Source organism: Manis javanica, chromosome 1, assembly GCF_040802235.1.
Source record: "Manis javanica isolate MJ-LG chromosome 1, MJ_LKY, whole genome shotgun sequence".
Lineage (NCBI taxonomy): Eukaryota > Metazoa > Chordata > Mammalia > Pholidota > Manidae > Manis > Manis javanica.
In genome coordinates, this window is record NC_133156.1 from 28717547 (window position 1) to 28731894 (window position 14348).

Sequence of the window (14348 nt, forward strand, 5' to 3'; positions counted from 1 at the left end):
GAACCTCTGGTTGGGTTTGTAATACCATATGAACTGAGTTAAATTAGACTGTTAGCTAGTAAGGGAATTACCCTTGAACCTTTGGTAACCACGAATCTAAAGCCAGCAATGGCAATAAGTACATACCTATCGATAACCACCCTAAATGTAAATGGTCTGAATGCACCAGTCAAAAGATATAGAGTCACTGAATGGATAAAAAAAAAAAAACAACCATCTACATGCTGCCTATAAGAGACTCACTTCAAACCCAAGGACATACACAGACTGAAAGTAAAGGGATGGAAAAAGAAATTTCATGCAACTAATAGGGAGAATAAAAGCAGGAGTTGCAGTACTTGTATCAGATAAAATTGACTTCAAAACAAAGAAAGTAACAAGAGATAAAGAAAACATTATGTAATGATATAGGGGTCAGTCCAACAAGAGGATATAACTATTATAAATATTAATGCACCCAACACAGGATCACCTACATATGTGAAACAAATACTAACAGAATTAAAGGGGGAAATAGAATGCAATGCTTTCATTTTAGGAGACTTCAACACACCACTCACTCCAAAGGACAGATCAACCAGAAAGAAAATAAGTAAAGAGACAGGGGAACAGAAAAATGTATTAGAACAGATGGACCTAATGGACATCTATAGAACACTCCATCCAAAAACAACAAGATACACATTCTTCTCAAGTGCACATGGAACGTTTTCAAGAATAGATCATACACTAGGCCACAAAAAGAGCCTCAGTAAATTAAAAAAGGTTGAAATTGTACCAACCAGCTTCTTAGACCACAAAGGTATGAAACTAGAAATAAATTACACAAAGAAAATGAAAAAGCCCACAAACACACCGAGGCTTAATAATATGCTCTAAAAAATCAATGGATCAAGGACCAAATGAAAACAGAGATCAATCAATATATGGAGACAAATGACAACAATAATTCAACACTGCAAAATTTGTAGGATGCAGTGAAGGTCATGCTAAGAGGGAAGTATATTGCAATACAGGCCTACCTCAGGAAAGAAGAACAATCCCAAATGAAGAGTCTAAACTCACAATTAATGACAATAGAAAAAGAAGAACAATGAGGCCCAAAGTCAGTAGAAGGAGAGACATAATAAAGATTAAAGCAGAAATAAATAAAATCGAGAAGAATAAAACAATAGAAAGAATCAATGAAAGCAGGAGCTGGTTCTCTGAGAAAAATCAACAAAACAGATAGACCCCTAGGATGACTTTTCAAGAAAAAAAGAGAGTCTACACACATAAACAGATTCAGAAATGAGAAAGGAAAATCACTATGGACACCACAGAAATACAAAGAATTATGAGAGAATACTGTGAAAAATTATATGGTAGCAAACTGGATAACCTAGAAGAAACAGACAACTTTCTAGAAAAATACAACCTTCCAAGGCTGACCCAGGAAGAAACAGAAAATATGAATTGACCAATTACCAGCAACATAATTGAACTGGTAATCAAAAAACTACCTAAGAACAAAATTCCTTGACCAGACGGTTTCACTGTTGAATTTTATCAAACATTTAGTGAAGACTTAATACCCACCCTCCTTAAGGTTTTCCAAAAAGTAGAAGAGGAGAGAATACTTCCAAACTCATTCTATGAGGCCAACATCACCCTAACACCAAAACCAGACAAAGACACCACAAAAAAAGAAAATTACAGACCAATATCCCTGATGAATATAGATGCAAAAATACTCAACAGAATATTAGCAAACCAAATTCAAAAATACATCAAAAAGATCATCCACCATGATCAAGTGGGATTCATCTCAGGGATGCAAGGATGGTACAACATTAGAAAATCCATCAACATCACCCACCACATCAACAAAAAGAAGGACAAAAACCACATGATCATCTCTGTAGATGCTGAAAAAGCATTCGACAAAATCCAACATCCATTCATGATAAAAACTCTCAACAAAATGGGTATAGAGGGCAAGTACTTCAACATAATAAAGGCCCTATATGACAAACCCACAGCCAACATTATACTTAACAACAATAAGCTGAAAGCTTTTCCTTTAAGATCAAGCACAAGACAAGGATGCCCACTTTCCCCACCTCTATTCAACATATTACTGGAGGTCCTAGCCATGGCAATCAAAAACACAAAAAAATAAAAGGCATCCAGATTGGCAAGGAAGAAGTTAAACTGTCCCTGTTTGTGGATGACATCATATTTTACATAAAAAATCCCTAAAGAATCTACTCCACAACTACTAGATCTAATATCTGATTTCAGCAAAGTTGTGGGATACAAAATTAATATGCAGAAATCTGTTGCATTCCTATACACTAACAATGAACTAACAGAGAGAGAAATCAGGAAAACAATTCCATTCACAGTTGCATCAAAAAGAATAAAGTACCTAGGATAAACCTAACCAAGGAAGTGAAAGACCTATACTCTGTAAACTGCAAGACACTCATGAGAGAAATTAAGGAAGATATCAATAAATGGAAACACATCCAGTGCTCATGGATAGGAAGAATTAATATTGTCAAAATGGCCATCCTGCCTAAAGCAATCTACATATTCAATGCAATTCCTATCAAAATATCAACAGCATTCTTCAACGAACCAGAGAAAATCATTCTAAAATTCATATGGAACCACAGAAGATCCCGAATAGCCAAAGAAAACCTCAGAAGGAAGAATAAAGCTGGGGAGATTATGGTCCCCAACTTCAAGCTCTACTACAAAGCCACAGTAATCAACACAATTTGGTACTGGCACAAGAACATACCCATAGACCAATGGAACAGACTAGAGAGCCCTGATATAAACCCAACCATATCTGGTCAATTAATGTATGATAAGGGAGCCATGGACAGTCCATGGGGAAATGACAGCCTCTTCAACAGCTGGTGTTGGCAAAACTGGACAGCTTCATGCAAGAGAATGAAACTGGATCATTGTCTAACCCTATACAGAAAAGTAAACTTGAAATGGACCAAGGACCTGAATGTAAGCCATGAAACCATGAAACTCTTAGAAGACAACATAGGTAAAAATTCTCCTGAATATACACATGACCAACTTCTTCCTGAATGCATCTCCTTGAGAAAGGGAAACAAAAGCAAAAATGAACTCATGGGACTACATCAAACTAAAAATTTTCTTTACAGCAAAGGACAGATGAACAGAATAAAAAGTCATCCTAAAGTATGGATAACCTGATTAACAAATGGGCAGAGGATATGAAGAGACAGTTCTACAAAGAAGAAATTCAGATGGCCAACAGACAGATGAAAAGATGCTCCACATCACCAATCATCAGGGAAATGCAAATTAAAACTACAATGAGATATCACCACACACCAGTAAGGATGGCCAGCATCAAAAAGACTAAGAAAACAAATGCTGGTGAGGATGTGGATAAAGGGGAACCCTCCTATACTGCTGGTGGGAATGTAAATTAGGTTAACCATTGTGGAAAGCAATATGGAGGTTCCTAAAAAATCTAAAAAATAGAAATACCATTTGACCCAGAATACCACTCCTTGGAATTTATCCAAAGAATACAACTTCTCAGATTCAAAAAGATATATGCACCCCTATGTTTATTGCAGCACTTTTTAACAATAATCAAGACATGGAAGCAACCTAAGTGTCCATCAATAGATGAATGGATAAAGAAGAAGTGGTACATATACACAATGGAATACTATTCAGCCATAAGAAAGAAACAAATCCTACCATTTGCAACAACATGGATGAAGCTGGAGGACATTATGCTCAGTGAAATAAGCCAGGTGGAGAAAGACAAGTGCTATATGATTTCCCTCATTTGTGGAGTGTAACAACAAAGCAAAACTGAAAGAATAAATAGCAGCAGACTCAGAGACTCCAAGAAGGAAATAGTGGTTACCAAAAGGTAGGGGTGTGGGGAGGGCAGATGGGGAGTAAGGGAGAGGTGGATTGAGGAGTATTATGTTTAGTACACATGGTGTGGGGTATCACGGGGAAAATAGTGTAGCACAAAGAAGACAAACAGTGAATCTGTGGCATCTGACTACACTGATGGACAGTGACTGCATTGGGGTGTGGGTGGGTACTTGATAATATGGGTAAATGTAGTAACCACATTGTTTTTTCATGTGAAACCTTTATAATGTTGTATGTCAATAATACCTTAATAAAAAGTTTTTAAAAAATAATAAATGAGTAAAAAATAATAATTTACTTTCAAGATACTCATGAGGATTTTATTACTAGTGCCCCCTGCTTATTTTGGGGCCTTAGGAAGAATAAACACTCAATAAATGGGAACTAAGTATCAAGTTATGCACAGAGCATAATAATAATAATAATGCATGTATGGTTTATGTCTGTTGGTCAGATTATATTTTATAATCCAGTTCTCTTTGTTTTCCTTTATTCTTCTGCTCTTAATTTATATTTGGACTTTCATGTTACATTTTATGTATGTCTGTAAATTTCTGAAAAGGAGACATTATTATTACTATTACTATTATCGTTACTAATAATAGTAATAAAACGGAAGTGAGGGAGAATGCTTTCAAGTGTATATAAGCTGCTACACAAATGTGAGAGATTCTTGCCACATATTCCAAGTGTCTCAGGCTGTACTGAGATATAATATATTGCATTTCAGAATCAGAAACTCCCTGCCAACCTGAAGCCTCACCCATGTGCCAGGGAGCTGCAGACATGGGGCATATTTTCCCATGGGGCCTTGGGAAATGGCCTGAAGGATGCGCTGAAAGCAGGCAGACTCTAAGAGGAAGGCAGCAGGCAGGGAAGGGAAGTCCTGGGAGCACGTGAGCTCTGTCAGCAGGACTCTTGTTGGCCCTCCTAAGGGGGAGAATTTAGTTGTATGTGGATTGAATGAATGAAGATGAGGAAGAATTTTCTAATACATTCCTAATAATTTTCTTCTAATGACTGAAATGACCTTGAGAGGCAGTAGTTTTATAAGCTATACAATTCTCCTTTCAGCAATAGTTTGGAGAGGATTCCATGTATTTTGGGTTCGTGGTGAAGGATATGCGATACTTGGAAGAGATGATGTCATCAGTAAGGATTAGATGTGACTATAGGAAACAAGTCCAAAACAATAGGTTGTATAACATGGAAGCTTATTTCTTCCTCTCAAAACAATGTAAGGATGAGTGGCCCAGGGCTAGTGCGGTTGCTCTGCTCTACCTAGCCCTTCTGGTTCACATCTACCTTCCCTATGATGTGGCCCTCATCCTTGTGGTACAAAGTGGTGGCCATCACACCCACATTCCAGGAAGCAAGATGGAAGGAGGTACAGAATCAGAAAGGTGCAGGGAGAAAGGCAGAATGGGCAAAGTAAGATTCTCAGAATCTACCGTGATGTTTATGCTTGCATCTCATTGGCCAGAAGTAAGTCACATGGCCATGCCTAGTGGCAAAGAAGGATGGGAAATGCAGCCTTTATTCTGGATAGCCAAGTTTCCATTTTAGGTTCCATCTGATTACCTTCCAAGAGAGTTATTCCATTTGTGAAAGGGGAGAAGAGATGTTGAAGAACAACAAGAGTGATATTTCTGATCACATTTAGCTCTAAAAGTCTATGAGTTTTTGATTCTTGATGCTCTGTTACTATAACCAGGGTCTGAACCCTCACTCTGGATACAAAGTGGGTATCTGAGTTGAGTAGGACATGCTAAGACTGCTCAGGGAAGGCAGGGAAGACTCACAGAGATGCCTGATATCAGAGCGAGGACAGCCTGTCTGCTGTACATGCTGACTGATCACCACCCTGATATTTGGAGGCCTCTCATTGGGAACCTGTGAGTTCAGCAGCCTACAAAATTGCCTTTCCATGGGGCAATGAGATGTTCTGTCCTTGGCTTTTACATGTGGGCAATTTACAATTTACAAAATTTACAGTCTACAAAAAACACACATGATGTTTCCCTCTCTATGCAAAAGTAGAGGTGAAGTTCTCCAGAATGTCAGGAAATAACCTGGATTTTGTAAGATAAATTCTAACCAAAATAAGCAGGTGATGAGAGGCAACAAAGGGCCAGGCAGTTTATTTGAGTGCAATCCCAGGTAAGGTTCAGCAGTCTGCACCGGGACAGGCTGGAGAAGTCGCCCCCAGGCAGACAGGTGAGGAGTTTTTATAAGCACAGGGAAGGCAGGGGGACGTGGGCTGTTCCAAGGGGTATGTGGGAAATTTTTATTGGCTCAGGGTTGGGTGATGGACAGCCAGAGGTCTCCTCCTTCTGGATGGAGGGGGTCTGCATCTGGGGTTTGTCGGCACATCATGGGACTGGAATCCAGGAAGAGCTGTTCGTTCCTTCCTTATATGGCACAGAGCTACTTGGTGCTGTCTACGTTCTGCTTGTACTGTCCTCGCTTTCCTCCCTCCGGTACCTCTAGCCTTACATTCCAGCCTTCTGGTCATAATGGGTGATGACTTGATCTGGCTACTTCTGGCTGACAAGGGGCATTGTGGGGGTGTTTAAGGCTGGTTGATGGCCAGAGGAAGCTCAGTCGGGAGGGGCAAGTACTTGTACAGCAACAGTTGATTAACCTTTATGTGTGAAATTTCTGCTATGCACTGTTGAAGGAATTTGAAAACAGATGGGGCAATTAACAGTAAACCACAAACTGTTATTAAGGGGCCCAGTAGAGGCATTAGCCAGGCCATAATGGGGGACTGAAGCCACCCATAAGGACTGCCTTCAGGTACTCATGTTTTGTGGAGGTCTTTTTGTAGTTCTTGTAATTTTTTTATGCTTTGTTCTATGGTTCCAGCATTCTTCTCATAGGAAACTACAGGTTCCACCCTTTTCTGTGGTAAGCAGATCTAAAGCCCGCCTATTTTGAAGGGTGACTTGGGCAAGGGAAGTAAGCTGCCGCTGGAGGGAAATAAGAGAGGTTGAGGTTTCTCCCAGGGTCAGGCTCACTCTATCATCTAACGCTGCCAGTTGACTTGCAAGACCTTGAGAGCTGATTAGGCTATGGCCTAACGCTCCTGCCACTGTGGCAGCCGTGGCTACTACAGTGACCAGACTTACTTCTACTAGTATGGGTAGGAAGACAGCCCTCTTTTGCCTAGCTCTTGGATACACAGACCATCTATCTAGCACCTGTTTTACCTCAGGTTTATTGTATAACATCACTTGGGGAATTAGCATCACTGAAAAGCAGGGTCCTACCATGCTGTTGCTGATACATGGGTAAGGGTATTGTTGCACCAGAAAAACCCACCTCCTTGAAGAGAAATTAGAGTGTCTACGGTTACTCATTGTTGGCATTGGTTTCTCATTGACAATCCCGAGATGGTGGAATGCTGGGTCAGGTAGCAGGTCAGTGGGGATGATGATTCTTCACGCTGTTTTCGGGTGGCCCTGGACCTATGTCGAGCTTCGGGCTTAAGGCTCATTTTCCACATCCGTATCTCGCTCAAAAGGAGGCTGCAGTCTTTTTCAGAGGAGTTTATTGGTTGAACCTGGAAGAAACTAATGGGAACTGCCGCCACTGGGGGGCATTGGAGGGAGGCGCAGAGGAAACAATTGGACACACTGCTGAGGATTTGTGAGGCATTAAGAAACCGCACTGTTTCTCCAATGGCTCCAGCCCAGGAAAGTGGTGCTCCTGCTGGTTGCGGAGAGCAGGGGTAGGGGTTCGACTGGATCTTCTGTCTCAGTGCCTGTTCTGTCTGTAGAATATTACTTGATACCTGTACCTGGGTGTTTAGAACTTCCATGAGAGTGGGATTCACAGTGGTCCATTCTCTCTTGATGTATACTGTGCCTTGTGGCTGGGCTTGGTAACTATTGTATAGCTTGCCCTGTACTCCTTTCTCCCAGCATTGATCCCATGGGTCACTAATGGTAATGTATAGCCTATCCTGTATTCTGGCGAACATGTTGTCAGAGACTCCTTTTGTTGTATCCCTTACTGCATGAACTCTACATGTGTCTATCTCAGGATGACACCCCCATATATGTTGGACAGGAAAGTACATGTATGAGAGGTTTGGTCATACGGAAAGCACAGTGTTGGGTTTGAGAAAGTGTTTAAGATGTCTATGTGTACTGGTATTTGAACTGGTGCCTAACAACCTGCATGTGGGCAAATTTGGGTGCCAACTTCTCGGGCTTTGGTTCTGTGAGGAAGAGCTAGTTGGAGCTGAAACTTCCATGCAGAGTAGCTCTGCCTGGAGACCACTGGGCTATTCATCTGGCTGGTTGCACTTGACATGACTAAACTGCAGCTTAAGAGGAGCCACTTCATGAGACACCCAATCATCATGCCTGGGCGCCCGTTTGAACCTAAAAAGCCCGTGTTTGAACCTAGAAAGCAGAATGCCCATGTAGCATGACTGCTGAGGGCATAGTGAGGATTACCATATTAAGGCCCTGTCCAGCGGGGTTGGAGGGATTTTGGCTGGAATTCTCTTAGAAGTACCTCATCCCCTGGCTGAAGGATTGCTATGTCTCTTGGGTTGTTGGATGATGTAGGTTGGGGTAGAAGCTGGTCTGCGTGTTCCCTGAGGAGATGTCTCAACAGTGAAAAGTAAGGAAGGTAGGAAGCCAAAGGAGGAGAGGTAGTGGGCAGGCCTGTGTTCAGTAAGAGGGGCCTGCCATACATTAGCTCAAATGCGCTTAGTCCAGCCAGTCCCTTGGGGGCAGCACGCAGGTGAGCGAGAGCGATGCGGAGAAGATCAGGCCATGAGAGCTTTACCTCCAGAGACAGCTTAGTTAGTTGGTCTTTTAGGAGACTGTTAGCCCTTTTGACCTTACCCGACAATTGGGGGTGATAGGGTATATGGAGGTTCCAGGTGATATTGAGAACCTCGGCTGTTAGCTGAATGACCTGGGAGATGAAGGCAGGTCCGTTATCAGATTGGAGTGAAGTGGGGAGCCCGAAACGAGTGATGATGTGCTCCACCAGCACTTGTGCCACCACTGATGCAGTCTCTCGGTAGGTGGGGAAGGCCTCGATCCATCCTGAAAAGGTATCAACCAGAACTAGTAAATACTGGAGCTTTTTATGCCTAGGCATATGGGTGAAATCGACCTGCCAGTCCTGTCCAGGGATCGTTACCCTCATCTGGTGGAGGGCCATCTGGGTCTTCAGAGCACCTTGAGACAAGACGCAATGACAAGTAGTAGTGCAGGTCTGGTGCACCTGATCTATTGCCTTGCGGAGACCATAAGGGGCAAATATGGGGGAGAGAAACTGGTGCATGGCCTCCGGCCCAATGTGTAGAAACTGATGAATTTTGGATATGATATCTCGGCCTTGGGCTTGAAGGAGGGCAATTCGTCCCCTGAGGTATATCCATCCCTGATCTCCCAACATCCCCCCTTGATGTAGAAGCAGTCGCCATTCATCATCAGGGTATTGGGGCAATAGAGAGGGGGAAAGGAACAGAACAGAGGGTTGGCTAGACCTGGATTTTAACTGTCGGGCCGTGGCATCTGCCAACACATTACCCCTGGTTGCTGGATCATTTCTAGTCTGATGTCCCTTACAATGCACAATGGCCACCTCCTTGGGTTCCTGTAGGGCCTGTAGCAGGCAGCTGATAGCCCTGCCATTGATGATTGGGGTTCCCTTAGTGCTAAGGAAGCCCCTTTCTTTCCAAATTGCAGCATGAGTGTGTGTAACTAGGAAGGCATATTTAGAGTCGGTATAAATTGTGGCCCTCTTCCCACCTGCCAGCTGTAATGCCCAGGTAAGAGCCACTAATTCAGCTTTCTGGGAGGTGGTCCCAGATGGGAGTAGGTTTGCTTCTATCACCTGTGACAGAGTCACCACTGCATAGGCCACCCTTCACACCCTATCACTCCCCTTCACCGAGCTGCCATCCATGAAAAAAGTCAAGTCAGGGTCTTCAAGGGGCATGTCTTGTAGGCCCGCTCTAGGTTTTCTAAGAGCCTCTACAATCTCTACATAGGAATGAGTGGGCTGACCTGCCTGATGGCTGACGGGAAGCAAGGAGGCTAGGTTAAGGGGTGGAGAGACTTGTAGGGTTACCTGTGGATGTTCAATGAACAGAAGTTGGAATTCCTGTACCCTTGAAGGACTCAAGGAGGCCAGGGATTTATGACTCAAAAGATCCTGTAACCAGTGTGGGGAATACACATTAATGGGCTGTTGGAGTGTTAATTTCAGGGTTTCTCGGGCCAGACTTCCCACAGCTGCCAGGGCTTGGAGGCAAGGTTGCCACCTCCTGGCAGTGGTATCCAACTGTTTGGAGAGAAAGGCAATGGGATGGCACCCCAGCCCCACTGGCTGTACCAGCACCCTGGTTTCCACTCCTGCCCTCTCTGCTGTATATAGGGTAAAGGGCTTAGTTAAGTCGGGGAGCATCCATGGGGGGGATGAGAGCAATGCATCCCGCAACTGAATGAAAGCAGAAGCCACCTCGGTGAGTGAAGTTAGCGGCCCAGTAGGAGTCTCTGTGGCAGCCGCATAGAGCGGTCTGGCCAGAACGGCAAAGTTAGGCACCCAGTGTCTGAAAAACCCTACCAATCCTAGAAAGGATAGTATCTCAGCTCCTGAAGTAGGTGGCAAGAGAGCTTTAATCGCAGCTGCTCGGTCTGCCGTTAGGGCTCTAGTGGTAGGAGTTAGAGTTAGCCCGAGGTATGTAACCTGGGGTAGAGACAGCTGTGCTTTGGCAGGGGATACCCCGTATCCCATGTCTGCCAGGAAATTAAGAAGGGATGTGGTGTCCAGAACCGAGGCCTCCTTTGAGGGGCTGCAAAGTGAAAGATCATTCACGTATTGGAGGAGAGTACTCTCGCCCATTGAATGTCACGAGAGGGCCTCTGCCAGGGCCTGTCCAAAAAGATGGGGGCTATCTCTAAAACCTTGAGGTAGAACTGTCCAGGTCAATTGTCTAGATTGACAGGTGTCAGGGTTTTCCCACGTGAAGGCAAATAGCGGCTGTGAGTCTGAGTGGAGAGGTATAGTGAAAAAGGCATCTTTAAGGTCCAGTACAGTAAAATGAGAGGTACCGGAAGGGACCTGAGACAGAAGAGTATATGGGTTAGGCACTACTGGGTGTAAGGAAATAACAGCCTCGTTAATTATTCAGAGGTCCTGAATGAGGCGATACGCTCCAGAAGGCTTCTTTACTGGCAAGACGGGAGTATTGCATGGAGTTAGTCAGTACTAACAGCCCCTGTGAGAGAAGACGATTAACAATAGGCTGGAGTCCCCTTCAGTGAGCCTGTGAAATGAGAAATGGAGGCTGAGAAGGGAAGCAGGATGGGTCTTTAAGGCATATTAAAACCGGGGTGTGGTGGTTTGCCACCACAGGGGTGGAGATGTCCCACGTGACTGGATTGACAACAGTCCAGGGAGTTGGGACACTCAGGTCCCTGTCATCCAATCCTCCTTTGTGGACCAGAGCAATGAGGGAACCTAAGCATTCAAAAGGTGGGAGGGAAATAGAGGCTCCTAACTTACAGAGCAAATCCCGCCCTAACAGAGGGGTAGGACAGGAAGGCATGACCAGAAAGGAATGGGTAAACGGGATGCCTTGGAAGGTGCAGGCCACCAGGCCCATCTCTAAAGGCCTGGAGAGGGTTCCCGTGACCCCAACTACAGAGACCCTGGCAGGGTATAAATGCCCTTTAAAGGAGGGGAGAACAGAGTAGGTAGCCCCCATGTCCACCAAGAAGGAGATGGGCTTACCTGCTACCCACAGCTTGGCCCTGGGCTCGGCGAGGGTGATTGGGGTGTCCGAGTCCAGGCGTCTTCAATCTTTTTGGATGCCCAGAAGGTCTGAAGGGTAGTCTTTCGAAGGGGTCTGCCCCCCATGGGGCTCTGCCACTAGAGGAAGACCACCCCCTAGTGGACAGTCTACTTTCCAATGACCTTGCTTACCACAGCTGGGACACTGTTTGGTCGGTCTGCGTGGTTGGTTGGGGCACTTCTGTGCCCAGTGCACTTCTTCACCACACTGAAAGCAAGGGCCCAGAGGTTTGAGTCAATCTTCAGGGACACCCCAACAATCTCCACGAGCCGGCCACAGAGCAGCTGTTATGGCGTGAGTCTGTTCTGCCATTTGGGCAGCTGACCTCCTCTCGCTCTCGTCCTCTCGGGCATGAAAAACTTTAAATGCCATATCTATCAGGTCTCCTAGAGGGGTCTGGGGACCATCCTCAGCCTTTTTAAGCTTGCACCTGATGTTGGGAGCTGACTGAGTTATAAAATGCATGGCCAGGAGAGAGGAACCTAATGCTGAGGCTGGGTCAATCTTAGTAAAAGTCCCTAGGGTTTCCTTGAGGTGCTTGAGGAATTCTGACAGGTTTTCATTAGGCCTCTGGGTAATCTCTCTAAGCTTATCGTAACTATGGCCTTTTGGGCAGTTGAGTTCATACCTGCCATCAAGTAGTGAACCATGCGATCATGGCATGCCTCACCCTTGGGAGCATTATAATCCCACAGGAGTTCCTGTAGAGGAACAGCCTCCCTGCCCATAGGTTCCCGCTTATCTGTGGCATGGGCCTCATTGGCACAATGCTGTGCTGCCGCCGTGACACGGTCATATTCCTCCAGGGTTAGAGTGGATTGGAGGACTACATGTACATCGTGCCAGGTGAGCTTGTAAGCTCATGTGAGATATTTAAACTGTTTAGTGAACATTACAGGGTTGGAGGGAAAGGACCCCAATCGCTGTTCCACTTGGGACAAGTCTGCCAGGGAAAAGGGAACATGAACCTGCACTACTCCCTCCGCTCGTGCTACCTCTCTCAGAGGAGCTATCACATAATCTTGAGACCGCTGTGACTTAGAGTGGGTTACCAGAGGGCTAGGCCATCTGGGTGCCAGCCGTGGCTAGTAGGACAGCAGCGGGTTTGCAGGAGGGGATGGAGGAGGCGACTTTGGTAGTGGGGTATACAACCTGGGAATTGGTGCAGAACTTGAAGGCTGGGGACCAGGATATGGGGGGCTTTTATCCGTTTTATCTGAAGTGGAGTCGGCACCTGTGGAGCAAGATGGCGGCGCGACTGGAAGAGAAGGGGCACAAGATGGCAGAGAGGTGGGAAGAGAACAAGATGGTGGGGAGGCGGGAAGAGAACAAGATGGTGAGAGACCGGAAGAGAAGTGGAACAAGATGGGGGAGAGAGAGGGGAGGAGGAGGGGGTGAGGACATGAACTCTGAGGAAGAAAGCTGGCCCCCATGGTGGGCCTGGAGGAGCGGGAAGGGGGGTAGCCGAGATCCTCCACTGAGTCCGTCAGAGAAGAGCCTCCCAGTAATAGAAGTGGTAGAGGTCGGCGGTCCTTGGCGGAGGCCTGGGCCAACAAAGCTTGGGAAGGAGAACACTTAACACACAGATCTGGGCAGGCCTGCAGAGTCCAAGAAGCCTGCACATATGGGATTTCACTCCACTTTCTGCTTTGGTGGCAATAATTAGTTAAGTCGGTGAGGGGGCTAAAATTGAAAGTTCCCTCAGGGGGCCAGCAAGATTGGTTGTCCAAGGGATACTGAGGCCTAGCCTGAGAGCAAAGAAAGACTAGCTTCTATTTGCGAGCTTCCTGGGACAAATATAGAGCAGCCAAATTAGAAATGAGACACCGCAACGGGGTCTGAGCCTCTGCTTTCGAGGGCTGGTTCCCCATGTCTGCATCACCTCCCCAACTAATCCCACTGAGAGGAGCACCCAGTGTCCCAAGCGTGCCAAGTCAGGGGAGACAGCCTGGGAGCCTGGGTGAGGGATGTCTCCCACACTGCAGGGCCAGGGGTGGGTATCCTGGATGCCTGCAGCAGATGGGCCGGATGCCCAAGGGGCCTGATGCCCAAACCTGGACGTAGCTACGATTTCAAACGGACCAGGTGAAAATGGGTTAGGAAGGGAAACAGACCAGGGGAAACTGAGGGACTCACTGGAAAATAGTCCACGCAGCGGAGAGCAGGCTGAGGTCCCGGGTTGGGGAAGGAGAGGGCAGGGCTGCTGATGGCTGGTCGGGGCCCAGTGCTCATGCTCCTTCCTGGGTTTTGGCACCAAATGTAAGATAAATTCTAACCAAAATAAGCAGGTGATGAGAGGCAACAAAGGGCCAGGCAGTTTATTTGAGTGCAATCCCAGGCGAGGTTCACCAGTCTGCACCGGGACAGGCTGGAGAAGTCGCCCCCAGGCAGACAGGCGGGGAGTTTTTATAAGCACAGGGAAGGGAGGGGGAAATGGGCCGCGCCAGGGGTAGGTGGGGAATTTTTATTGGCTCAGGGTTGGGTGATGGACAGCCAGAGGTCTTCCGGATGCAGGGGGTCTGCATTCGGGGTTTGTCAGCATGTCATGGGACTGGAATCCAGGAAGAGCTGTTCGTTCCTTCCTCATATG

General features: G+C 45.9%; 1 long non-coding RNA gene across 1 annotated transcript; it reads right to left on the minus strand.

The window, feature by feature from the left end:
- Nucleotides 1-6145: 6145 nt before the first annotated feature.
- On the minus strand, nucleotides 6146-14159 carry LOC140848328 (uncharacterized). Its single transcript, XR_012129001.1, has 3 exons — nucleotides 13895-14159; nucleotides 7255-8999; nucleotides 6146-6601 (listed from the first exon to the last, which is right to left on the minus strand). It is a non-coding gene; the product is annotated as an uncharacterized lncRNA (long non-coding RNA).
- Nucleotides 14160-14348: the final 189 nt, after the last annotated feature.